The following is a 26,880-nucleotide window of genomic DNA, read 5'->3' as shown; positions in this document are numbered from 1 at the left end:
ATGAATCTATCCAGTGTTTGCCTCATATTAGCAGATTCATCATTTTTAGATAACTTATGTCTTATAGACATAGGTGCTCATTGGTCTTGATTCTTCCATTCTAAAAGTTTTTAAGTATCTCCTTGATATATTTGGACTGAGTAATGAAAATACCAAACTTCATTTGATATATTTACAAACCAACAAAGAATTTGATTTCACCAAACATTGGTATTTCAAATTCCTTCTTCATTTCATTGGCAACTGATTTGCATAATGCTTATTTTCCTCCAAATATAATGTCATCAACAAAAATTCCAGATAGTTGTACCTTATTGTTCTTTCCAATCTTTGAGTATAGATCATTGTTATCATTTGTCCTTTCAAAACCAATCTTACCAAATAATTTTGTAGTCTTTCATACCATGATCTTGGAGCTTGTTTCAATCCATGTAGATCTTTGTTCAATTTACATACCATATTCTTCTTGTCTGGGTCCATAAATCCTTCAAGTTATTCTATGTACACTTCTTCCTCAAGTATACCATTTAGAAATGTGCATTTGATGTCATCTGATATACCTTAAAAATTTTGTAGGTTGAATATGTAAGAAAAATTATGATTCCTTCTAGTCTTACCATAGGAGAACAAGTTTTTCCATAGTCAACTCCTTCATCTTGAGCATATCCTTTGCATACTATTATTTCCTTGTTCCTTGTAACTTCACCTATTTCATTTAGCTTATTATTGAAACCTCATTTTGTTCCAATAACATTTTTGTCCTTTGGTCTAGGTACTAGGGTCCAAGTTTTATTCTTCTCAATTTGTTCAATTTTTGCATTCATTGCATGGATCCAATCTTCATTGTCTAAAGCATCTTTCACTGATTTGGGCTCAAATTCAAAAAGTAAGCATGTATCACTTTTGAATCTCTTTCTTGTCATAACACTAGATTCTACATCTCCAATAATTTGTTTAGGTTTATTATGTCTTCTTACATACTTATCTAACACACGTAGTCTCCTTTGTTCTTCAATAGGTTCATCCTGAAAAACAATCTCAAGCTCATTATCTCTTTCTTGTTTAGGTTCTGGTTCTAATTTTAGATGCTCAGCATTGTCTATTTGATGTTCAAAATTGTTTGTTTATGACTCGACATCTTCTTCCTATTGCTTGGCACCCACTAACTTTGTCATTCCCTATCTACTGGGAAACTATAGCTTTGTTTCTTTGTTTAGTAGGAGTGTTGGGAGCACCATCATCCACATATATGAATGTATTGTAATCTTTAGGCTCTTTCTTACATTCAACATCATTTCTTTCTACAAATTCATCAACTGTCACATTTGCACTTTCCACAACTTTGTTAGTGTTAAAGTTTAAACACTGTAAGCTTTACTCTTGGTGGAATATCCTAGGAATATACCTTCATCACTCTTAGCATCAAGTTTTCAATTCCTATTATCTTTAAATATATAGCATTTTCTTCCAAATATTTTAAAATATTTTACATTAGGAGCACATCCATACCATAGTTCAAAAGGTGTAGCATGTGTACCTTTCTTGATTTATACTATGTTTAAGGTATAGACAACAATACTGATATGTTCTCTCCTATAGTTCTATGGTACATTCTTCTCCATCAATGTTCTAGCACAATCCATTATTGATCTATTTCTTCTTTTAGCTATCTCATTTTGAAAAAGGTTCCTTGGAGTTGACATTTTTCTTTTAATTCCTCTATAATTGTAGAATGTGTTGAACTCATTGTAAATGAATTCACCACCTTTGTCAGATCTTGGACACTTCAAACTCTTTCCAATTTTTTTCAACTTTGGCCAAATACCACTTAAATAACTGAAAAGCATCAAATTTAGCTTTGAGAAACATCATAGTCATCTTCGTAGAGTAATTATCAACAATCAGAGTGAAATACTTATCTCCACAATAGCTTCGAACATCATTAGGTCCACATAGGTCCATTAAACCAATTCCAAAATATCACTAGATGTGTGTTTTGCTCTTGAAATTAGACTTTGTCATTTTTCCCAATTGACATAAATTACACATAGCATTGCCATGCTTCTTTAGTTTTCACAACCCTCTTACTTTTTTTATTTTACTAATGTTCACAAAATTGTCAAAATTTACATGATATAACATTTTCCATAACCAAACATCTTCTTGTTGTGCAAACAACATGTCTCATTAGATAAATCTAGATAGAAAAAGTTACCTTCTGTTTGATCACCACTTCCAATCAGCTTGCCATCAACATCATATATCTTGGTCTTTCTAAGCTGAAATTTAACTATGTACCATGATTTGTTTAATTGTGAAAAACTCAATAGATTATAGTTAAGTCCTTCCACCCAGTAAACATTGTCAGACTTGATTTTGTCAGTCAATTGAATAGTTCCTTTACCTTTCACGACACATGGAATATCATTACCAAAATTAACACAACCACCCTTGTATAGTCCAATATCCTCAAATTTATTTATATCACCATTCATATGATTAGAGAATCTACTATCAATTATCCATCTATCACTTTTGTTCACATAAGAAATTAAAGTATCTTTCTCATCTTCATCAAAATCCTCTTTCATAGCAACATAGAAAACCTCATCATCATTACTTTCAAATTCAGTGTTAGTTTCTTCTTCAGAAATATAAGAAGATTTCTTACCTTTTTCATCCTTTTTCTTCTTGTAATCTTGGTCATCTCTCCTTCATTTGTACTTTCTTTCCTTTCTCTCATCCTTGTCTTCTCACTAGTACATTTCAACCTGAATTACGATGGTAGGCCATCAAAACTGTGATGGCCACCTATTGCCCAAGTGACAGAAGAATGAATTGGCTCCGGTCAGATGTGCATCATACTTTTTTTGTCATAATTTGTGATGGCAAGGGCATCCATTGCAATTACAATGGATAAAATTGTTGTAACTTTGAAGAAGAAAGGGACAAGAGTTCATGTTAATGACGTCAAAATTGTGACACTCCTTCATCATAATTATGAAATCTTAAGCATCCAAGTTTTCATTGTAATGGCAAAGCCCTTGCAACAACTTTGCTATGTAAACAACATTGATCCATTAAGAATAGCCATTGTAATTGCTAAAGAATATTTTAATATATTTTGATATGTTATCATTGCAGCCATTATTCATACAACCTAATGAGTTTGTACCATGTTTATGTAACACATATATCTATTATGGAGCCTTTATATCTAATGTACGGAGCCTTTATATCCAATGTATGGATCCTTTATATCTAACCATTCATTATAAGTTGGGGAATGTGCTTCATGCTTGGCATGCAAGGGATGCATCTACATATGCAATTTTTCAACTTGGAAAACTATATTTGATCCTACTAGCTGGGAACAATTGATTGTTCATTTCATTGTACCTAATCTAATGATAATTTTATAGGAATTAGTAATCAACCCAACTAATCAACAACTAGACTAATTTAATTGGTTTATGGCTTGGACATCTACTATTCTTATTTATCATATGGTTGCAATGTTAGAGTTAATATTTTTTCCAAAGTGGCTACAAGTTTTGTATAATTGGCTTTTTTCAAGTCCCAGATTTAATGAAGTAACAAAATGGTTTTTAAGGTGGAAAGGACTATTTCACCCTGAGCTTCTTGTTAATGAGAGGATAAAAAGTAAGCTAAATTTAGATCTTGAAAAGATGAATCAAGTTGTAGAGGGTACAACTATGGAAGAACATGGGGCTCGAGAGAATCTAACCTAGCTTAGGGTGACTGAGCAATGCCAATTTGAGGCACTTTAGTAGCAACAACATATGCTCAATAGAAAGCCTTAGCTTCCATAGATAGTGGGATTCACCTAAATAATTCCATTTTCACACCTCAATTGAGTTTGAAGGAAGTGATTGAAACATATGCACAAGAGCATGACATCCAATTTTTCCCTAAAGTGGGATGCACACATGATGGTCTTTAGGTTTATAGATTTGGAAGTGGCAATGTCTATCTAGATTTTGTAAAACAAAAATTGCTTGCATGATCTAGAGATAGATGGGTGATTTCATCATTGGATTGGCTTGTTGAGATGCACCATAATTGAACTGGAGGAAATCATTGATAAACCAAACATATAATGAAGAGGAAACTTGAAAGCTTGAAAACTTGAATGTTGAAATGCTAAAATGAAATATATCAAGGATCAAACACTTATGCTAGAGTTACAACACAATGTAAAGTTGATTTTAGATATGGTAGAGTCATATATTCAAAAGTTTGATCAAAATTTAAGGCACAAGAGAGAGTTCATGGCAATATATTGGAAGGAAAAGGAGCAGCTTTAGAAAGAGGCTACATGGAAAAAACAATAGCTAGACAACATAGAGGATATTATGAGAGCACTGGATAGAATCTCAAAAAGTGTTGTGGTAGGTTTATGACATTGGAATTGCTTGGATGGAAAATGCCATCTTACAAAGAAGATTGGATTTTCACATTCACAATGATTTAATGGCAAGGGTATTACAAATAATAAAAAATGGCTTAAATGGGTTGAACAAGAATATGTCTCTTGTGGCAAGTATGACCTTGATTTAAAACTAAGAAGGCCCAAGACAAAAATTATGAGTCATACTTTATAGGGTTCTTGAAATCAAATATATAATTACTCTCAAATATATAATTACTCTCAGGGCCTACAAACATAAGAATACACACTTATTAGAATGCTTCAAAGTAACATCATATGATGAAGCTCGGGCCTTTTGATGTCAACCCATTATTTTAGGATACCCGAAAAGAAGATCATTTGGATGGATGTGGGCATGTCTACTTGCTAGTCTATTACTATATTGGTATTTAGTGTAGATATGAAGAATAAGATTGTTGTCACGAATGAATCCAATTAATAAGAAATCAATCCATTGCCTTAAAACTTGAGGATAAAAAAGGGATCAACCATCATACCATGAAGAAATCCTACATATGGTGGTGCTATATCCTGATTATACAACAAAGAAAGAAGAATCCAAATATTCAGAAAGCAATTTTTCTAAGTAGAGAAAATCATGATATCATTGTTCAAGTTTCCTAAAGTTGTTGACACATACTAAATTCAAATAAATGAGTTTTGAATCAATGACAAAATGATATACTCCAGTAAGCTACAAAGACCAACTATAATATGTTCAAAAATGAAGATATTGGTATATAAATCAAGATAAGAGAGCTACGTGCATATTTAAAAGAAAACCAGCTTGGTTGAATGAACTCAAACTAAGTGTCACCATTAGCCATGCTACTACAATAGTTGGGTTTTAAGCAACATTTAGACCAAGGAGTAGTATCCCTGGACCCAGAAAACCAATTGACTACAGATCTTTACAACAAAATTGTAACATTTTTTGTTATCGAAAAAAAAAATTTGTAAGTGTGCCTTGTGCTCAATATTAGAAAATGTAATTAGTTCAAAATAAAAAAGAAATAAGCTAACTGAGGATCAAAACTTCTTACAGATCAAATTTAAGTTAGAACTTGTCAAACATGATTTGGTTATGGCTTGCATAAAATTATAGAGATTTTTATGTCCATAAGGGCCTGTTTGGTTACAAGAATTGTTGAATGTAGAAGTCAACTATGCTAGAATAAGTTCTCTTATAGAATTAGTACATTCTTAAAATAACTTCTGGAATAGCATTTAGACCTGTTTGGTTGACTTGGAAGAAGAGACAAAAGATGCATCTTCCATGTTTGGTTGCAACAATTGAAATAGGATTTGTAATAAGTATTTTTTTGTAATTTTTATTATTTTAATTTTTTTAAGTTTGGTAATCTTTTAAATAAAAAATATTTTATATTTATAAAAATTAACTTATTTTGATAAAAAATTAGCATCCTAATTTTATAAAAATTAGCTTTATGAATGAAAAGTATACAATAACCTTTGAAATTCAAAGGACATATTATATTGTGAATTATAATTTTCTTTATTAAAAAATCCTATTTTTAAAAAATTATTTTTCACACTTTTTATAGCTAAATTCTAATGGTATTTTTTTTTAGATTATGTTTATTATTTTTTAAAATTTAAAATTTAAAATATTTGATAGAATTTTCAAAAATTTGATTATATTTACTTATAAAATATATCAAATCTGGTATTAGTCTTTTTTATCATCTTATAGAAATCATATATTTAAATCAAAGTATATTCAACCATATCAATTAAATATAAAATATATATAAATTCTTGAATCATTAGTACATTTATCATATTTTTTAAAGAGATCTTTGACACAGGGGTTCCATACGAAATCATCTTCTTAAAGAAAACCAAGTTTTTTTTTGAAATGATCATTCAAACTTCAGAAATTTAGAAAATTATGATCCAATTCTGGTCTAGTTATTGTAAAACAAACAAATAAATCCTTATACAACTTGTAGTTATACACTTTTTTGCAAATGTTCCCAACAAATAAGTGACATTATAAGGCAAAGAAGACATCATAAAAAGTAAATATCAGCCTTATGAGCCTTACAACACTTGTAGTTTGTTCCATTGCCATGCACATCATCATGCACTATATTTGTTAATTCTGCACCACTCACCCAATCAAAGAGTCCACACCCACCATGTCCCTACAATAGAAAATCTTCATTAGTTCTTAGTATAATAATTAACCAGTCATTGCTCTAACTGAAAAAAATATTCTATTAACAACCCTTTTTATTTGGGAAACACCAAAATTTACATCTGGGATTTTTTGGTGTGTTTGAGGTCTTTAACAAACATGGGCCTACTCTACCTTGACATATTGGCACATTCATTAAAGCCATCAAGCCTGCAACATCAAAAGTATGTTTGTTATATGACAATACAAACTCAAAAGCATAAAAATAGGAATAGGTAGACAAACATTCGATTGCAAGATATTTTTGGCAATATGGTTAGTTAGATGTCTTGATGGTTGTCATGTATGGCAACATATATTTAGTATTTCATTTATGCATTCAAAGACAGAAAATTGTCTAAGTATTAGATAGTTTGCAGTAGAACAGTGAACAGATCTTAACAATGTGGACAATGTGCAAAGAGTTAGCTTATGTGTGGTTAAGGAATTCATTGTGACACCTTCATGATAATGTGTACTATTGTGCATGTTTGTACGGTCAATATGGTGCAAGTTACAGTAAGTTTAACTATGTTGGTATTTAACAGTATAGAACAAAGCATAGCAGAAAATAGAGTTGTATGACTTTAGAAATTATTTTGGTTTCAAAATAATTACTAACTCATGTTAAGCCAACTATGTGGATATTATTTTATATTATGTCAAGCATGTGAAGACAAGGAAACCAACTAAGAAATAATTTGTGAATGCACAAGATATAAGTAAAGATCTTATGTTGTGCTGAAAAAAAGTGAGTTACACAGTGAATGTGTCTGATGCACAAATATTATGAAATTTTTGTGACTAGATGTGACATACAAACTATTGTAAGAATTGTTTGCGAGTCTTATGTGATGAAAAATCTGATATAAGATCAGAGAAAGTGCGAGTTACAAAAACAAAGCAAATATTGTATGTACATCTTGTAGAACCAGAATCAGTATGCAAAGAACATTAACAAACAAAGTAAACATTCACAAACCAAAAACTAAATTCACATATATGCTTAGACTAAGAAAGAAAATAAGAAGTGCAAACCTCGCGAGAGAAAACACTCCATGCTTTCTTGATTCTGTAGATGTGTCCTTTTGCTGTGGATGTATGCTCAAGATGCTCAAAAGCTGCTTCAATGGAGATGGGTAATGGCAAATTGGTAGCTTTGTGAGCTCTCAATTTGGCATTATAAGGGTATGGTTGATGGCTTTGGTTCTCAAAATAGCATGGTAACTTTAGCTCAAAGATTGTTGATGAAATGGCTTGGGATGGGATTCAATTTATAGGCTAAGGGGTAGAGGGATGGAGGGCTTAGATGCAAGGATGGATGAAGGCTTAAGGAGGGCTAAGATGCACTCAAAGGGGAGCACATGGATTGTGCTTGTTTAGTACCAATGGGAAGGTGACACTTGTCACAAGGAGGATGAGTGTGAGAGGGTAGGGTTAAGGGTTGGTTAAGGGCATGATGAGTGGGGTTGAGTATGTAAGAGGGATGTAAGAGGAATGAGTGTGGAAGAGGGAAGAGTGTGGAAGATGGGTGTAAGAGTCATGAGTGGGCTTGTAAGAGTCTTTATGTTTTGTAAGAGCACTCATGACTTAGTGGTTGGGTTTTTTTGAGGGGAGACTTTGGTTTGGATTAGGAAAGTCTTAAACTTGTTTAAGGAATGTGACAACATTAGGGGGTGGATTAGGCTTGGGTTTAGGATTAGATTAGGGATGTTAGAGATGTGCAAGTGGATGGCATTAATGAGGGTGGGTGAGTTAGTGGCTAAGCTTGGTTAGTATGGGTGGATGGGGTGGATTAGGCTAAATGGAGGATTAGAGATAGGTTAGGGTTTTTTTGAATTTGAGGATTTCATTTATAGATTTATTTAATAAATGGGGATTTTTGGAATTAGATAGGAGAAAAGGATTTAATTGATAAATAATAGATTATTTGATTTATCAATTAGGACTATAGATGATTAATTAAATTAATCAACTAGGGGATGACAAAGGATTAATTAAATAAGAATTTAATTAATGATGCCTTTAGAGATGGCTAAATTAGATTACCAAAGTAGTGTAATCAAATTTAGGTGTCTACATTTTGCCCCTCTTTGACATAGTGTCGAGACAACACTATTTCAAAGAAGTTTGAATGAAGACAAAATGAGGAAGATGTTTTAGCAACAATGTTGCCCCAGTCTCAGATAAGAAGAGGAGAGACTAGACTTAGATGATGCCCCCTCAAGAAGGCGGCGGGGAGAGAAATGAGGCTTGACGACTTCTTGAAAATTACAAGAAATTGAGATGAGCTGAGACGCTGGTTGGCGAAGAGAAGGAACTGAATTAGCTCAAACTCTCACTACGGGAGAATGATAAAGGGAAATCAGAGGCACAATAGTAAAGCAAGCTTAAGACTTTCCAAGATTGGGGGGGGGAGATGGAGGAGCGGAGCGCTATAAAAGGAATCCATTGAAGCTTTTTGAGCGGGGGGATACTTCAAAGAGAAGTACCACCATGTAGTTGAGCACTAGATTTGCTATAGGACTGTTGGTTAATTGCCAAGGTTACCAAGAACATCAAGGCCTTTTCACCAACCGTCCAGAGGACTGACGAACTGACTCAAAACAAACACACAAGGATTGCCCCAGTATCACACATGAATCCCAGAGAAGGCAGCGAGGAAATGACACTAGGTAACCCACAAGCAGAAAAAGAAAACAAGCAAAAAGACCTGATCAAGACCTTACGCTCTAATTGCCCCATTCACAGCATACCATGATATGGAAGATCATGGCAACCTTGAGGAGGGAACAAGGAGATTGCTTGGAAAAGATATTTCAAGACCCAAAAGGGAAGATCCCAAATCAAAAGAAAGTGAAAATCCAAAAGAGAACTATTTGCCAATGAGATGGGTAAGACGAGGTACTAACGGACCAAGATCAGACATGAGGAAAGCTATATCCTGCAAAAATCTATCAGAGAGCACCTAAGCTGATGGATCTAGATGAGTGATGTGTCTGGCAAGCTGAACTAAGAAGGATACCACTTTGGTGATAGGAGATCTAGCTAAAGGATGCATTGGAATATCTAACCAAGGTGTGCAATGTGTGCAAGATGTTGACCAAGGATGAACTAACATGAAAGCCGGATAGATACAATGATACTAAGCTAAAGAGGATGTATAAGCTGACAGACCAAGATATGTTACAAATGTACAAGTTTGTTCATGTTTTGGTTTTTTGTGAGATGGAAATTTTTGTGAAGGATGGGATGTCTATAATAGTTGATAGGTGGACAGGTAGATGGTTTGTGAAAAGCTTAAGGAAAATGGGATTCTGTGTGTGCATGTGATAGGATACGGGCTAGGGTAAAAGATTATTTACAAGCTGGAATATGGTACAAGCTTTGGACAAGATTTGGATATATACAAGGTATGGTACAAGATTTACAAGGTATAATACAAGCTTTGGTACAAGATTTACAAGCTATACAGGAGGTATTGACAAGCTCCATCAGATTTTGGATATTTGATTGGAACACCAAGGGAACAAGTAGGTGTTTTATGCGATGGTGTGTGGATGGATGAGGGATAGGATAGTGATAGATAATGGATTAGTCTTTAGCACACAAGGCGCCTGAATTACCAGGTTTTCACCAAGGTACCTATCCAAGGCGCTTGAATTGCCAAGTTTTCACCATTGGACGCTTATTTCTCTTTACTATTTTTTTTTTTTTTTTTTTTTTTTTTTTTTTTTTTTTTTGTATTTTCTCAAAAGCTGGGTATACCAAGGATCTTCAAGCATAGAACTTCTTGAGGTGAATGATGTTAGTGGGATCATTCAAGAGTTCTCCTTCTGGTGTAGATAATTGATAGGCTCCGGAGCCAAAGGAGGCAGTAACCACATAGGGACCAAGCCATGTAGGTTCAAACTTGCCTTTCTTTTCTCGATCTACTTGGACTTTCATATTTTCTTTGAGGACCATGTCACCTGGCTGAAAGTGTCGTGGGAGCACCTTCTTGTTGAAATTCCTTTTGAGACGAGATTGATAGACTGTGAGATGGTCATAGGCTTGTTGTCTCTTCTTGTCTAAGAGATCTAGCTGGGTGAGTCGAGCTACTCTGTATTCTTCATCTGAGATTTGCCCTCGCAAAGATATGCGTAGTGAGGGAAGTTCAACTTCTATAGGTAATACCGCTTCGGCACCATAGACTAGGGAGTATGGAGTTGTGCCTGTGGATGTACAGAAGGAAGTTCGATAGGCCCATAGAGATGGATTTATTTGAAGGTGCCAATCACGGCCGGAATCATTGACAACTTTCTTTAGGATTTTGAGGAGGGTTTTATTAGTTGCCTCTACCTGGCCATTACCTTGTGGGAAATATGGGCTAGAAAAGCGGTGATGGATGCGGAGGGAAGTGCATAATTCTTCCATGTTGAGATTTTCAAAATTACCTCCATGGTCAGTGAAGATGGTGGATGGGATGCCGAAGCGGCAAACAATGTGGTACAAGATGAACTTGGAGACTTGAACTCCTGTAGCTGAGACTAGGGGGACTGCTTCCACCCACTTAGTGAAATAGTCTGTAGCTGTTATTATCCATTTATGTCCATCAGATGAGAGAGGGGTGATAGTTCCAACTAGATCAAGGCCCCAACAAGAGAAAGGCCAAGGTGGTGCAATAGGCTGTAGATCCTGTGCTGGAGCGTGCACAAGATTTGCATGCTGCTGACATGGGAGACACTTTCTGACAAAGTCACAAGAGTCTTCTTCAATGGTAGGCCAATAGTAGCCTGCTCTAAGGATTTGTCATGCTAGGACAATACCACTCGTGTGGGCACCACAAAGTCTGGAATGTACTTCTTTTAATGCCATCGTGGCCTCATTTTCATCTAAACATCGAGAGAGAGTATCGTGATAACCCCGATGATATAGGGTATTGGCTATGATAACATAGTGGGATGATTTTCGGATGAGGTTTTGGCGTTGGGTACGTGTGAGGTGAGGGGATATGATACCATCGTTAAGGTAAGCGTGAATTTCATGGTACCAAGGGGATTGGGGACCAACCAAGATACAAACACGGTTTGAATCCTCATTCGCATAGGCAGGTGTGAGGAGCTGCTCAACTAAAAACTCATACTGTGTAGCTTCTTGGGGAATTTCCAAGAGCGAGCCGATAGTGGCCATGGCATCTACTGCCTTGTTCTGCATTCGAGGCACTTGTGTAAACTGAAGCTTTGTAAAATGTTGGGTCAGCTGATCAACTAGCTCTTTGTAGGGTAATAGCTTTTCATCTTTGGTTTGATATTCATTTAAGACTTGTTTGATGATGAGTTGGGAATCACCAAAGACTTGTAACTCGGTGATATTCCATTCTGCAGCTATCTTTAATCCTGCTACAAGAGCTTCATATTCTGCTATATTGTTGGTGCTAGGGAATTGTAGCTTGAAGGCTTTTGGAATGTAATCTCCTTGAGGTGTAACTAATAATATTCCTGCCCCTGATCCATGAGAGGTGTATGAGCCATCAAAATAAAGCTTCCATGGGGGCTGTTCTTCAATTAGGAAAATATGCTCATCTGGAAATTCTGTGAGCAAAGGATATGCATCTACTAGAGGTGCATCAGCTAGGTGATCTGCTATAGCTTGCCCTTTGATTGCCTTTCTGTCCACATACTGGATGTCAAACTCACTTAGTAGCATAACCCATTTGGCCAAACGGCCTGTAAGTGCTGTTCTGGAGAGCATATACTTGAGAGGGTCAATCTTGGAGACTAGTTGGATGGTATGACTTAGCATGTAGTGGCGAAGCTTTTGAGTTGAGAAAACAACTGCCAAACAAGCTTTTTCCATAGGAGTGTAATTGATTTCATAACCAACTAGGGTTCTACTGATATAGTAGATGGCTCTCTCTCTGCTATAATCATCATGTTGTGCTAGAAGTGCCCCTAGAGCAGTAGGTGTTGCTGATATATACAATATCAAGGGACGACCAGGAACTGGTGGAACCAAGATAGGGGGATTGGTGAAATACTGCTTGAGCTGATCGAAGTTGCGCTGACATAAAAGATCCCACTTGAAGTTCTCATTCTTCTTTAGCAAGTGTGAAAACGGTGTACACTTATCTGCAAGTTGGGAGATGAAGCGCCGGACAGATTGAAGTTTTCCCTGAATAGAGCGAAGCTGTCGCAGTGTCTGGGGAGGAGGCATGTTTAAGATAGCCTTGACCTTTTTGGGGTCGATCTCTATACCTCGTTTAGAAACTATGAAGCCTAGAAGCTTGCCAGATGTGACCCCAAAGACACACTTCTTGGGATTTAGCATGAGATGATATTGGGCCAACCTATCAAAGACTTTCTCCAGGTCAGCAAGATGATCCATGAAGGTGTGAGATTTGACCAGGATATCGTCCACATAATCCTCCAAAATGCTATGGATAAGATCATGGAAAATGGCTGTCATAGCTCTTTGATAGGTAGCCCCAGCATTCTTTAGGCCAAAAGGCATCATGGTGTAGCAAAAGGTTCCCCAAGGGGTAGTGAATGTTGTCTTATGCTGGTCCTCTTCTGCAATCTTGATCTGATTATACCCAGAAAATCCATCCATAAGGGACAGGATTTCATGTCCAGCTGTAAGATCTACAATCATATCTATGTTGGGCAAGGGAAAATCATCCTTTGGACAAGCTTTGTTAAGATCTCTAAAATCAGTACAGATTCTAATGTCACCAAAAGGCTTAGTGACAGGGACCATGTTGGAGATCCATTCTGAGTAGTCGATAGGTCGGATAACCTTAGCAGCTAACATTCTTTCTAGTTCAGCTTTGACTAGTAATGCCACCTTGGGGTGCATTTTCCTAAGCTTTTGTCTGACGGGCTTGATCTTTGGATCGACTGCAAGATGATGAACTACAAGCTTTGGATCGAGTCCTGGCATGTCCTGATATGACCATGCAAATTGGCCAATGTTCTCTCGTAAAACCTCAAAGAGGAGGTCAGCTTGGTCTTGTGATAGGGATGCAGCAGTGTGAACAATTCTAGGGATCTCTGAAGAACCAATGTTGACTTCTCTAGTATCCTCTATTAGAATAGAAGACACCTCTGGTCGATTATCTTGAGGAGGCAATACTAAATCCTCATGTTCTGCTTGTGGCTCTGGATTTTCTTGCTGAGGGGTTCTCTTCGTTGCCTTATCTAGTCCCAGATTTACCTTAGTTCCAGTTTTGGGTGTATCAAAACTAGGTTGGGGATTTTCTCCAAAATACCCCTTGGGATCTAGCTTGTAGATGTAGGCAAAATCTGGCTTTGTCTTCTTATGAGGAGTTTTAGCTCCCATGAATCTTAGAAGCACTTCCTCTGATGCGAACTCATCAATATGTATGACACTTGGTTGGTCCCAATCTATGAGTTGTGGATGAGCAAGTGGTAGGTCAATGAGATGGATGGATAGTTCTCGGAGAACAGAGTCTCCTAGGAAGATTTGGTCTGGGATATCGTCGTAGGCTCTCTTTTCAACTTCCCCAGGAATGTCTTCGATTTCAACAAGGTCGCGGTGGATGTTCGAAAAAGCGTGACCATTCTCGTTGGTGCCCCCAGTTGTGGGTATGCCAAAGCCAAGACCTGACTTTATTTCCCAATCATGTGCTTCGATGGGACATTGCATGCCCCTTTCTTCTGGTCCTAGTCCACCTCCTTGATAGTTCCATTTTTCAGTGACGAGCTTATGTTGTTGGGGATACTTTTGGCTGAAGTGATCAAGGCGTGCTTGATTTCTTGGAGGTGCATCCTTATGTAGCCAATTGTTGATATCTGGAGTGAGCTCCTCATGAAGAGGGGTTTTTGAGGACACAAAGGTGGTTGGGCCAAACTGTTTGTATCGAGGAGGTGGAATCTCCTTAGCTTTGTGATATGTTGGCCGTCCATGGGTATGTGGATCAAGTGGGATTGCTTCGACAGCAAATGTATCTGATAGACTATATTCTCCACATCCTTTGTTGTTGATCTTTACAGTAGATAGGGTAGAGGCAAGGATGGTTTCTGCGTCATTACAAGTGTGGGATGAGCTGGCGATGGCTGTGCCGATGTCTATTCCAGGGCAATGGTTTGTATATGAAGCTTCAACTGCATTGCAGTAAGCAAAGGGTTCTGGATCGGCATGGATGGTTACCTCAGTGCCTTGATGCAGAAATTTGATGCACTGATGGTAGGTGGATGGAACGGCCTTCATAGCATGAATCCATGGGTGACCGAGAAGGATGTTAAATGGTAGGTTTAGATCAACAACATGGCAAACTGTCTCTTGAATGACTGGCCCAACCTTGATTGGTAGCAAAATAGTCCCTTCTGTGGTCCTTTCCAAGTTGTCATAAGCTTTGATGGTGATAACCTCACTGATCATATCTGCCTCAGTATACCTAGCTTGTTTTATGAATTTTAGGGTGCAAATGTTCAAGGCTGATCCATTATCTATCATTACTCTTTTCACGGCAAAATTGGATACCATGATGGCTATGCGAAGTGGAAGGGTGTGATCTGGCTCAACCGCGGGTATGTCAGTGGGTTTGAAAGATAGGGCACATGAGGATGAAAGGTGTCCAACAAGATTACGAAAATCAATAGCATTGATATCAGAAGGGACACGGGATTCTATGAGAGCATTGTCAAGGATGTCTTTGTACACAGGACTAGTGCGGAGAAGGTCTAAAATGGATATTTGGGCTGGCATGTTCCCAAGGTGTTCCAAGATATTGTACCGGCTTTTTGATGGAACTGATGGTGTTGATGAAATTGGTGGGCCTGCGATGTTAAATTGCGCTCTTCGAGTGGTGACCGCACACTCATTGTCTAGTCCTCAGATATTGATAACATTCACTGAAGGCTCTTTCTCAGATATACAACCTATAAGGCTACCATAGTCTATATAGGATGAAGTGTGGTTATTGTTCTTCCCATATTGTTGGTTTGGCTGGCGGTTGTTGGTGTTGTTTTGGATAGGTGCTTTTCCAAGATTTTGGTTGTTGTGTGGAGGAAAAGCATTTTGATAAATTTGTAAGCCTGCATTGGGAGAGTTTTGGGCACCAACAGTGATTTCCTTTTGATCAATGAGGTCTTGCACATAGTCTTTTAGTTTCATGCATCTAAGGGTGGTGTGACCATTTACCCTATGGAACTTGCAATACTCATTGTCCTTGTACCATGCAGCTTTGGATTGGCTTGGATCAATTTGCTGGGTAGGAGGAAATTTGATAAGGTTTTCCTTAGCCAATTTCTCAAAAATAACATCCAATGGCTCACCAAGGGGTGTATAGTTTCTAGGTGCAGGTTGGAATCTGGGCTTTTGCCCTGCAGCTACATTGATGGCATTAGCTTGATTGTTAGACCCTTGAAAGTTGGGTCTTGTATTGTGGTTTTGATAGCTTTGGTTATTTTGTTGTTGGTAATTGGTAGCTTGTTGGTTGTTTGTTTGATATGGTGGGTTAGACTGGTTTCGAGAAGGACCAATGATATTCACATGTCTGGTGTCAGTAACCCCATCTGTTGCAACATGCTTGTTTTTGTTCCAATACCTAGACTTGTCATTGGAATGTGATTGATTTTGGTTGGCCTCTTTGTAAATCTTTACCACACCATCTTTGATGAGTCCTTGCTCAAGGATCATTCCTTTCTCTTTGATATCCTTATAGGTCTGCAAACAGTTCATGGTCATGTGGTGAGCCAAGCTGGGATGTGCATTATCAATAAACATTTTCACCACATGGCGTTCTGGCAAGGTGTAGGATATGCGGGTGGTAAGGGTTTGCCATCTTTGCAGGTATTCAACAAGGCTTTCTCCACCTTTTTGCTTGGTGTGGACAAGATCAACTATTGATAGCTCTGTTTCAACAAGATGGGCATATTGGGCTACAAATGCCTCAGATAATTCAGCAAAGTTCTTAATTGTGCCATAGGGGATTCTATAAAACCATTCAAGAGCTGGTCCAGCCAAGCTTTTGGGAAAAAGGCGCAAGAGGAAGACATCATTGTATGCCACATCCTGGCAATGCATGTAAAATTCTTTTATATGTGTGACAGGGTCTCCTTTTCCTCTGAATTTGTCAAATTTAGGTACCTCAAAGTGTTTGGGAAATGGTGTTGTGGTAATGGCTCTGTCAAATGGGTAAGGACACACATTCTCAAACTTGAATGTCTTTGGATCATTCTCTTCTTGGATGGCTTTCAGGGCTGTCTTCATTTGCTCCCACTCTGAATTGATAGGTGATGGTTGGGGTGCCCCCAATGTAGGAGTGCCTTGAGGTAGGTATGTGCTGGATGGGGCCATTGAATATGGATGGTTATGAGGGATTTTCTGATAGGGATTGTACATTGTTTGGGCAGCTGCATGGTGGATGATGGGTTGTTGAGGGGGAGGTGGCGCATATTGCTGCATGTGCTGCGAGGCTTGCTTTTGATATGGGATTTGAGGTTGGGATTGAGGAACATAAGCTGGCTGTGGGTTAAATGGATTGCTTTGTGGAGGTAAGGTATAAGATGGTTGTGAGGCTTGGGGAAAGGATCGGAGGGCTTGTGGGGTTTGACCAATATATGTGGGTTGTGCCCCCATTTGGGATGGCATCTGCAAATAATTGGTGGTTGGCTGGGGTGGTGGATTACCTCCTAGAAGTGGCATTGAAAAGTAGTTGGTAAGTGGAGGTAATGGATTAGTTGGTGGTGGAGGTGGTGGGAATTGAAAGCTTGGGAATGGAACTGATGGGGTTTGATAGCTTTGTGGCTGGATTTGGAAGCTTGGTAGAGTGGTGGTGGGAGCTAGGGTCACTTGGGAGCTTGGTAGAAGATTGGCAGTAGCTTGTGGGATTTGATAGCTTTGTGGAGTGAAGGTAGTAGCTTGTAGATTTTTGGCTGGTGGTATTGAGCTCTCGAGACCTAATGGAAATGATGGGATTGTGCTTTGGGCTGTGGTGAACAAGCTGGGGGCGATAAAAGGTTGATTACTTGGCCCCATGGGTGGCATCCCTGTTGTATATTGTTGAGGTTGGCCAAAGATGCTAGCACTGATTTGGGAGATGGGTGGATTTGGAAGGCTAGGTGTGGGAGTAGTAGCAATAGTGAAGGGGGTGAACGGTGAGATGTTTTGGGTAAAGGGGGTTTGGAGTGGAGAGGTATGAACCAAGGATGGAGTGGTGGTGGCTGGGTTGGCTTGCGGCATGGAGATTTCAACTTGGGTGGATGATGGTATGTTTGGGTCTGTTGGGTCATATGGATTGGCTGGAGGCTCTTCTTTTGGAATATATTGAGGATAATTTGGATCATAAGAGCCTATGGGTGGTGGTAGCTGCCCAAACAATGGGTGAGATGGATCTGATAATGGAGGGGGTCTTCCAAAGTCAAAGGTTCGTACATTGTCCCTTCGAAAATTAGCCATGATTGTCTCTTTGTTTTTGTCTATAATGGCGTTTACCAATATTGCATTTCCTGGTTGGTTCATGAAAGCTTCAATGTTAGTATGTGATGGCATAGCTGGCTCTGGGCTGAAGGATGGCTGAGTGCTCAAGGGGGGTGAGGCTGTTCGATCTAAATGATAGGGCTCCATTGTTTCTTTCTTCTTGGCTAAGCGAGTGACGGGTGGCATGAAAAAAAATGCTCCTAGGGATGAGATGCAATAATGCTGATGGATGCAAAAGGGGGAAGGCTTTTCTATGCAAATGATTTCTTAGGTTGAGGCAAAGCTATATGACAAAACCTAAGGAGGATTGGGTTGGGGATTCTAACTTCAAAGATATGTTGTCAAAGTACAAAAGGTCTGCTTTCCTATGTGGAAGCTTGGTGGTGATTGTGTCAACTTAAGGATAGACTGATGATCCTTTAGGAAGAACATGAGATTGACCACTTGTGAATCCCAACCTTTAGCTCAAGGTGATGAGGGATAACAAGTGACAAAGCTAGATTACCCTAGACAAAGCTATGTCAAAGGGATAACCTTGGTGAGATTGGTGGATTTGGAAGATTTTAGGAATGGCAAACTTTTAGCAAGGTGACAACAATTTTGAAAGCTTAGATATGCAAAATTTCGATTACTGGCTAGATGGTATGATTCTAAATGAGATGGATGAGCTAATAATGCTTAAGGGGATAACCTAAGATGGCTGGCTTTTCTACAAAGATGACTCTAGAGTGAAGCTTATCCAAGAAGATGTGGAGAAACAAGGGTGTCTAATCATAGAAATCATGCCTAGTTGGTAAGGCATAAGCAGGATTAACTCCTGGATGTTGGCTAAATTTGATGGTGCGCTCTAACCAGGCCTCTTGAAGTGCTTCGTCGGTAGCTTTGTCCTCTGCTTTGTGGAGTTTGGAAATTCGTGGGCTTGGTGTTATTGCTTTTCTCTTGGCTGAAAGTTCTTGGTATGCTAGAGATGGCTTGAGTTTGACCTTGTGAAACTTCTGTTTGGGTTTGGGTTGTTTCGACATAAATCCCCGAATCTGCTTGGCTTTGGGAAAAATCTCAGTTGTTTTGCTTCAACTTGTTCAACTTCCAAAATAGGCAGTGACTACGCTAAGTGTGCCCTAAGCTAGGATTGACCAAGTTTGGCAAACATTCATTCAACAAGTAAAATAAAAACAAGCAATAGATAGGAACACCCAGATAGAAGTTTGTGGTTCTCAGAATGTGGTACTTGCGCCAAGGAGTGTGTATGTTCTACAAATGTTTCGATCAGTCACTCCAAACACATTAACATCCTAGATGGTTTTCTGCAAGGTAGACAATTGGTTTAGCTAGGGAGTCCTCGATATACGCAAGGTACGTGAGGCCCAAATCCGTAGATGAGACCAAAAGGATGTCACACAGCCGAGAGGAGCAGTAACCCACTTCTCCTCTTTCACTTCTCAAGGGTATAAAGTTCCTTGAGGCTTAGCTCGAATGACAAAATCTTGATCCCAAGAGAGGTGTCTTTCGATTCACCTCCCGATTCTTATACTCCGTCGAAACGCTGGAGTTGAGGTCATCCAAGGGGTGATGAAATCCCCAAGCAGGCCTCCTAAAAAAGAAACAAGGTTTTGGATCCTAATCTTATGCACCCAAGATGGCCTCGAAAGACGACAAGGGGAGAGAAGACTCGGATGACCTTGGGCTAAAAAACACGCTTGTTCTTTTACCGACTCTTATGTGTGCTAATCTAGACTTTGCAAGCACTCATGTTTAAGAGAAAATGTTCAATTCCAACTTGAAGCACCAACAAAAGTAAATCGATCGAAGAATGCACACAATAAGAAGAGTTAGGGTCAACAAAAGCAAACTCGCACACCCGGAGGCCCTCCACGTCAAGTATCGATTAATTTTCTTTAAGGCATTCAAGATTGAGTGTGAGTTTGTTTTAAGCCCAAAACAAAAGTGTGTGAGATTCGATTTCAAGCACGCGCCCGGAGGCTCTCCACGTCAGTTGTTGTTCAATTTTAGTGCCCAAACTTGAAGTGTGATCGATTTAATCTAGAGTTTTGACCATTTGAGAATTTTGATAAAGTTAAAGCAAACGTTCAAAGACCAAGTGAGTGAGTTAGATTGTGGAACATTTAACACCTTTTTCAAGTAGACCCATCCCCATAAATGGCGCTGAGATTGCAACCAATGGTTAATATTTGATGGGTGATTAGAAAAGAGGTGAGTCCAAGGAACTACTCAAATTGATTTTTGTAAATTTGTATTTTAACTTAACAAAGTTTCTTAAATGTCCAAAAATCTAACTTTACCTAGATTGCATGTGAAAAAGAGATTTGTAATGGTTAATTGATCCTTGGCATTCAAGATTGAATTTTTTTGTTTTAAGCATGCATTCCAAAGAAAGTTGATTTTAATCCATGACATTCAAAAGTGTGTTTTTGAGCAACATTCATTCAATGAAAAATGTGTTTAACCATTCAAGTTCATTTTTTTTTTTAGCAACATGCATTCAAAGACAAATGGTTAAACATTCAAGTTCATTTTTTTAGCAACATGAAAACCTACAAGAAGCATGGTTAGTGGTTCCATATGTGCTCCAACCTGCAATGAGACAAAAAAAAAAAAGCAATTTAGTTAGTTAGCCAAAATCTTCAAAAATGAGAGCTTAACTATGGGAAAAAAAAATTTAACTTTTTTTGTTGTTTTTTCTACGCGTAAAAATGCTTAAAACGGTCTAAATCCTACGGAACCACTAAAAGTCAAATTTTAGCTACAAAGTGCAGAAATAGTAAAGCAGAAATGGAACATAAGCAAGCAGAGAACACAGTCTGCCAAAACACGAAGATGCTGAACTACAGAGGCGCCAAAATATGAAGAGGACAAAATAGATTTGCAGCACAGAACCTAGGTGACAAGCAGAGATGTCAATTTTCGCAGACGCAGATTTTCGCAGACGTCAATTTTCGCAGACGTGGATTTTCGCAGATGTTGATTTGCGCAAAAGTCAATTTTCGCAGACAGTTGATTTGCGCAGACGCGGATTTTTGCAGAAGCGGATTTTCACAGAAGTCGATTTTCGCAGACACCAAAACCGCGCCAAAAAAAGCTAAAAAATGCAAATTTTTTTTTTTTTTTTAGATGGTATTTCTTCTTTCTAAGTGCATTCTTTAACCTGCAAAAACAAGCAAAACACCCTCACAACACACTCAAACAACAGCAAACATTAGATGGTTAGAAAAATGACATATAGATGAAAATAGATGATTAAATGACCCATAATGGGGTCCCACCAGGCGTGCCAAAATGTAGAACCAGAATCAGTATGCAAAGAACATTAACAAACAAAGTAAACATTCACAAACCAAAAACTAAATTCACATATATGCTTAGACTAAGAAAGAAAATAAGAAGTGCAAACCTCACGAGAGAAAACACTCCATGCTTTCTTGATTCTGTAGATGTGTCCTTTTGCTGTGGATGTATGCTCAAGATGCTCAAAAGCTGCTTCAATGGAGATGGGTAATGGCAAATTGGTAGCTTTGTGAGCTCTCAATTTGGCATTATAAGGGTATGGTTGATGGCTTTGGTTCTCAAAATAGCATGGTAACTTTAGCTCAAAGATTGTTGATGAAATGGCTTGGGATGGGATTCAATTTATAGGCTAAGGGGTAGAGGGATGGAGGGCTTAGATGCAAGGATGGATGAAGGCTTAAGGAGGGCTAAGATGCACTCAAAGGGGAGCACATGGATTGTTCTTGTTTAGCACCAATGGGAAGGTGACACTTGTCACAAGGAGGATGAGTGTGAGAGGGTAGGGTTAAGGGTTGGTTAAGGGCATGATGAGTGGGGTTGAGTATGTAAGAGGGATGTAAGAGGAATGAGTGTGGAAGAGGGAAGAGTGTGGAAGATGGGTGTAAGAGTCATGAGTGGGCTTGTAAGAGTCTTTATGTTTTGTAAGAGCACTCATGACTTAGTGGTTGGGTTTTTTTGAGGGGAGACTTTGGTTTGGATTAGGAAAGTCTTAAACTTGTTTAAGGAATGTGACAACATTAGGGGGTGGATTAGGCTTGGGTTTAGGATTAGATTAGGGATGTTAGAGATGTGCAAGTGGATGGCATTAATGAGGGTGGGTGAGTTAGTGGCTAAGCTTGGTTAGTATGGGTGGATGGGGTGGATTAGGCTAAATGGAGGATTAGAGATAGGTTAGGATTTTTTTGAATTTGAGGATTTCATTTATAGATTTATTTAATAAATGGGGATTTTTGGAATTAGATAGGAGAAAAGGATTTAATTGATAAATAATAGATTATTTGATTTATCAATTAGGACTATAGATGATTAATTAAATTAATCAACTAGGGGATGACAAAGGATTAATTAAATAAGAATTTAATTAATGATGCCTTTAGAGATGGCTAAATTAGATTACCAAAGTAGTGTAATCAAATTTAGGTGTCTACACATCTATTTTGTGAAGAAACTAAATTGTATACTTGCATGTTAGGGTAGTGGGCTCTTCTTGCATACATTGTAATTGTTCTACCAACTCCTAACATCCTAACAAGGTTGAGGCTTCTAACAAGGACTCAAGACACTATATGTACTTCATAGATTCCTAACAAGGTCAATATCCTTAACAGGATCTTATTGTTTAGTGAATCATCTAGTGGGCATCATCCCCACCAGGGTTTTCCCTTGGCTAGGATTTTGCTAGTTAACAAATAATGGTGTAATGAGTTCTCTATGTTCTTGGTTATTTTTACTATTGAGCATTGTTGGTTTACTTTCATATGCAATATATAAAGTAATTAACAATATTCAGTAGTGGGCAAAAGTTTGTAACATACTAATTCACCCCACCCCCAACGCGCGCCCTCCTCCCCCCCCCCCCCCCCCCACCCACTCTTAGTATTATCTATTTGTAACAAATATTTTGTTAAATCAAATATCAATACCACTATCAAAGTTATTGACTAATTGTATATTATATTTTTCTAATCTATATTGCAATCTAAATTGAACCATCTTCTCATTAATATTGATATTCAAAACTCTGTAGATAAAGAAATATTCATATTACATTGATATTAATGGAAAATCTGATATTAACATAAAGCATCCAATATTTACAAATATTAAAGGAAAATTCAATATTAACAATTAATCTAGATATATATAAGTGTAAATAGCATTTATGAAATACATGCAAATTAGTGAAAGATTACCAATGACAAATAATTTTTTTCCTTGAAGCTCCCTTGTAAAAGTACCACATCAAAATGTAGGCTTTTGCTATTTAATGAGGTTTTGAAACTTACTATAACAAATTATCCTTGTTATACTAATCTATGAATTCACACGAGAATGTTGGAGATTTGTTTAAAAATTAACCTAGCTCAAGGCACCCCCAATTCACCTGTATAGTTGTACTACTATCTAGATCAACCCAGCATGGCCCATTTCGAAGCCAAATTTAATAAAGATAATTGGATGCACTTTCAAGACAAATCTGAGGATTTGAAGAGTATTTTGTTGTGCATTGAATAGGCCATATGAGAATTGGAAAGCAATTTGGCACCTCAAACAAACTCATCTAAATTCCCCTTTTATTTTGGTAATAGTTCATTCGATGACATTGGCCCTTGATTAAACTTTAGGCCTGTAAATGAGCCTTGTTGGGTAGATCTAGATAGTAGTACAATTATGAAGGTGAACTCATTTTCACAACTTTTAGACACCTACTTGAGAAAACTAAAGAACAATTCAATTTCAAATAAAACTCCTCAATATTTTGAAGATTAAATTACTATTCGACTCAAATTTGACCACACATTGTTCCTATTATAATACTTCCAATTGCTTGCAATGTTATCTTGTTTAATATAATCTGAAATGAAGTTTTCTCATAGACTGAACCAAATACATAGCATAGTAATTTGACCTTTAGATTGATTTCTTTCAAACTAAAACAAAGCAATTAATAGTCTTAACATATGTTCTTAAAAGCAATTAAAACTTCTAAATGTCTTCTCAAAAAAACCTTGACAGTAGCATCATTCAAAATTTTCTTATTTATAGTAGCATCATTAAGAATTTTCTTCAACACAAATTCATCTTAAGTTCTACAAAAACCATATTGAAAGCTCATAAAGCAAGGAAAATGTATTTAAAGTTGACTAAATTCATAAAGAACTATCATAAGGTATACCATAAAGAAGCCATATGTAAAGGTGACTAAAATAGTATAATCAACCAATAAAAATTGATTGTTAATGTATCTAATCAAAAAAGTTTTAACAATGACAAAACATATGTTGTGTTCTATCTATATGCTAGAGTCCTCCATACTTAAGTAGTATGTATTTGACTCTCTTCGTGTCACTCATTCTCAAAAAGCCTTTTTCTCTTGTAATTTCAACCAAAAAAGTATCATATGCCCTTATTATTGTATCTTCACTAAGTCCAAGAATGGCTCTAAGGGTATCATAGATTTTCTCTACAACTAAATTAGAATCCTCTTGATCCACTTTGATAATGTAAGGCTTTGACATTCCCTCATGGATCTTATTCAAGGCTTCAGAAATGGCATCCCTCAAGTCAACCATGCTCGCCTTATTCTTCTTTCCCTTGATGAGGACAAAGAAATTCTTTGTCTGGTAGTTGCAGATGATTGGTTAGATTGAACAAATTCATCATCCATATTATCATTAACATCATATGCTATATTAAAATCCACATCATCATCAAGATCAATAGCCTCATCCATTATGTGCCCTTCTTTAGTTTCATGAGGTGTGGCAGTTGTAGTTTCTTCTGCAATGTCATTGCTCACAATAACGGCTAACTCATTATAGTAATGGAATGGCTGCCTTTTGTAGACTTTTGCATTTTTTAATTCCTTCCTCTAAATGTTGGAAAAATAAATGAAATGGTAATTTTTCTTTCAATGTTGGCTTTAAAAGATAAAATTATACTTAAATTAAATGAATTATAAATAACATTTTACCTTCAACAGTTCATTCTAAATACTATCTTCAGCATCCATGCATTGTGTAGTTTCATTCCAAGCTCCTCTTGTGTTTCTCAAATATTTTGTGATTCAAAGTCTCAACTTCCAAGTTTTGAGTTTATTTTTTAAACTATCCCTACTTAAATTAAGCTTCAATTCTTCATTGAAGCACCACTCAATGGCAATCCAAGCTTCTTCTTTTTAATCCATCTTCACCTTTTATACCTAGCTGGACTTGCTCATGGAGTAAGTCAGGGAACTTGCATTCCATTTCTCTTGACCATACAACCCCATTCAAAGAAGGAACATTTATGGTTTGCACCTCTCCAACCATGTTATTGAAGAAACCAAAAATCCATCAAGAGTAGAAATTTGATAAGTTGCAAAATTCATCAGATTATAAATAAGAACAAACAAGAAGAAATAAAAAATAAACATGACAAGTAAATCAAAAGTAGAGTAAAACTAAAGATACAAAATATTCATCAAAATTCAAGGATATTGATTATAGTCAAAATTCAAGGATACTAATCTAAATGATAGCAATTGTGTCGATGAACTTTGTGGGCTTTTGTTAGATGCATATGAATTGAAAAATGGGTTGGCTAAAGAAAATTACAAGCTCCAAGAAGTGGGTAGTGCCCTACTTGTTAAACTCAAAGAGCTTCTAGAATCATAAGTAGTAAAGAAGAACTTAATCAAGGTAATGGAATCATTCGACATATGTCAACAAGCCATGGAATTGCATATGAAATGTAATCAATATGTAATGAATGATAGAAATTAGGATTACTACTAAGGAAATTGGCCAAATAGCAATTGGGCAAGCTTCTTTTTCTCAGCATAGAGAAGGAGTTTCAAAATAGGCAAAGGTAAGAAGATAAGTAGAGTAGATCAGGTGTTAGGGACTATGTATATTCTTTAGATACAAAGATATGGATGAAGATGATTCTCTTTTGGAAATTGGTCTTATTCCAGTTTATAGGGCATATCACATACACACTTTCCTTGGTTTCCAAGAACAATTCCAAGATTACTATTTTGAGAATTAGCAACTTTAGTTGTATTCAAATTTTCAAATCTCTTCGATGTAGCCCTTCAATGCAGACCTAGTTGTATCAAATTAAAAATCCATAAAAAGGGAAATGGACACTAGTCTCAAAAAGCAAGAAACATCTTTTTGCATACACCCATCAAATTTATTTTGTTAATTCAAATTACATAGTTCCACACATAGAAACATCATTATTTTTTATTTTTTCCCTATCTCAAGGTTGTGTGATCAAGTCACATCATACAACTATGTCTTATAATTTGGCTTACTCTATAAGACAATGTGTGAAATTCTAGGATAAAAAACAAGAGAAAAATGATTTGGTTGTGCATTCCAAAAAATAAAACTCACTAAAACCACGGTGACTTCACATGACTTACCTCAAGATTATACACAAATTAACAAAATGGTCAGAGTTTGCACACAAATTTAGAATCCCTACCATAAAAGATTTTTTTTTAAAGAAATATCCCTACAAATGTTGCTTCAAACTATTCACAGTAAAAATAAGGTGCATCTTTTGTGCTAGGGAAATGACATTGGAACATATAGACCTTTCCAAATATAACATTGTCTATTTCAAATTTTGTTTTTAAACTACCAAACTTATGAGGGATTCTGAATTGTGAAAAGGGAAGAAATTTCAAATGGTGTGGCTTGATAAAGACATGAATAAGTCATTATAGAGGGTATTATATCATTTTCTTTTCTCTTAGAGTAGATAAAGGACATTTTGTAACAAGTTTTCT

At 37.0% G+C, this 26,880-nt stretch overlaps 1 pseudogene; it reads left to right on the top strand.

The window, feature by feature from the left end:
* The window catches only part of LOC149560109 (exocyst complex component SEC15A-like), a 76,220-nt pseudogene extending 50,016 nt beyond the window's left edge, over positions 1-26,204 (top strand).
* The last annotated feature ends 676 nt before the right edge of the window (positions 26,205-26,880 follow it).

Source organism: Cupressus sempervirens, chromosome 4 (genome assembly GCF_028749045.1).
Source record: "Cupressus sempervirens isolate cs-2001-9-10 chromosome 4, ASM2874904v1, whole genome shotgun sequence".
In the NCBI taxonomy this organism is placed as follows: Eukaryota; Viridiplantae; Streptophyta; class Pinopsida; order Cupressales; family Cupressaceae; genus Cupressus; species Cupressus sempervirens.
This window is presented reverse-complemented; position numbering and strand designations above follow the sequence as displayed.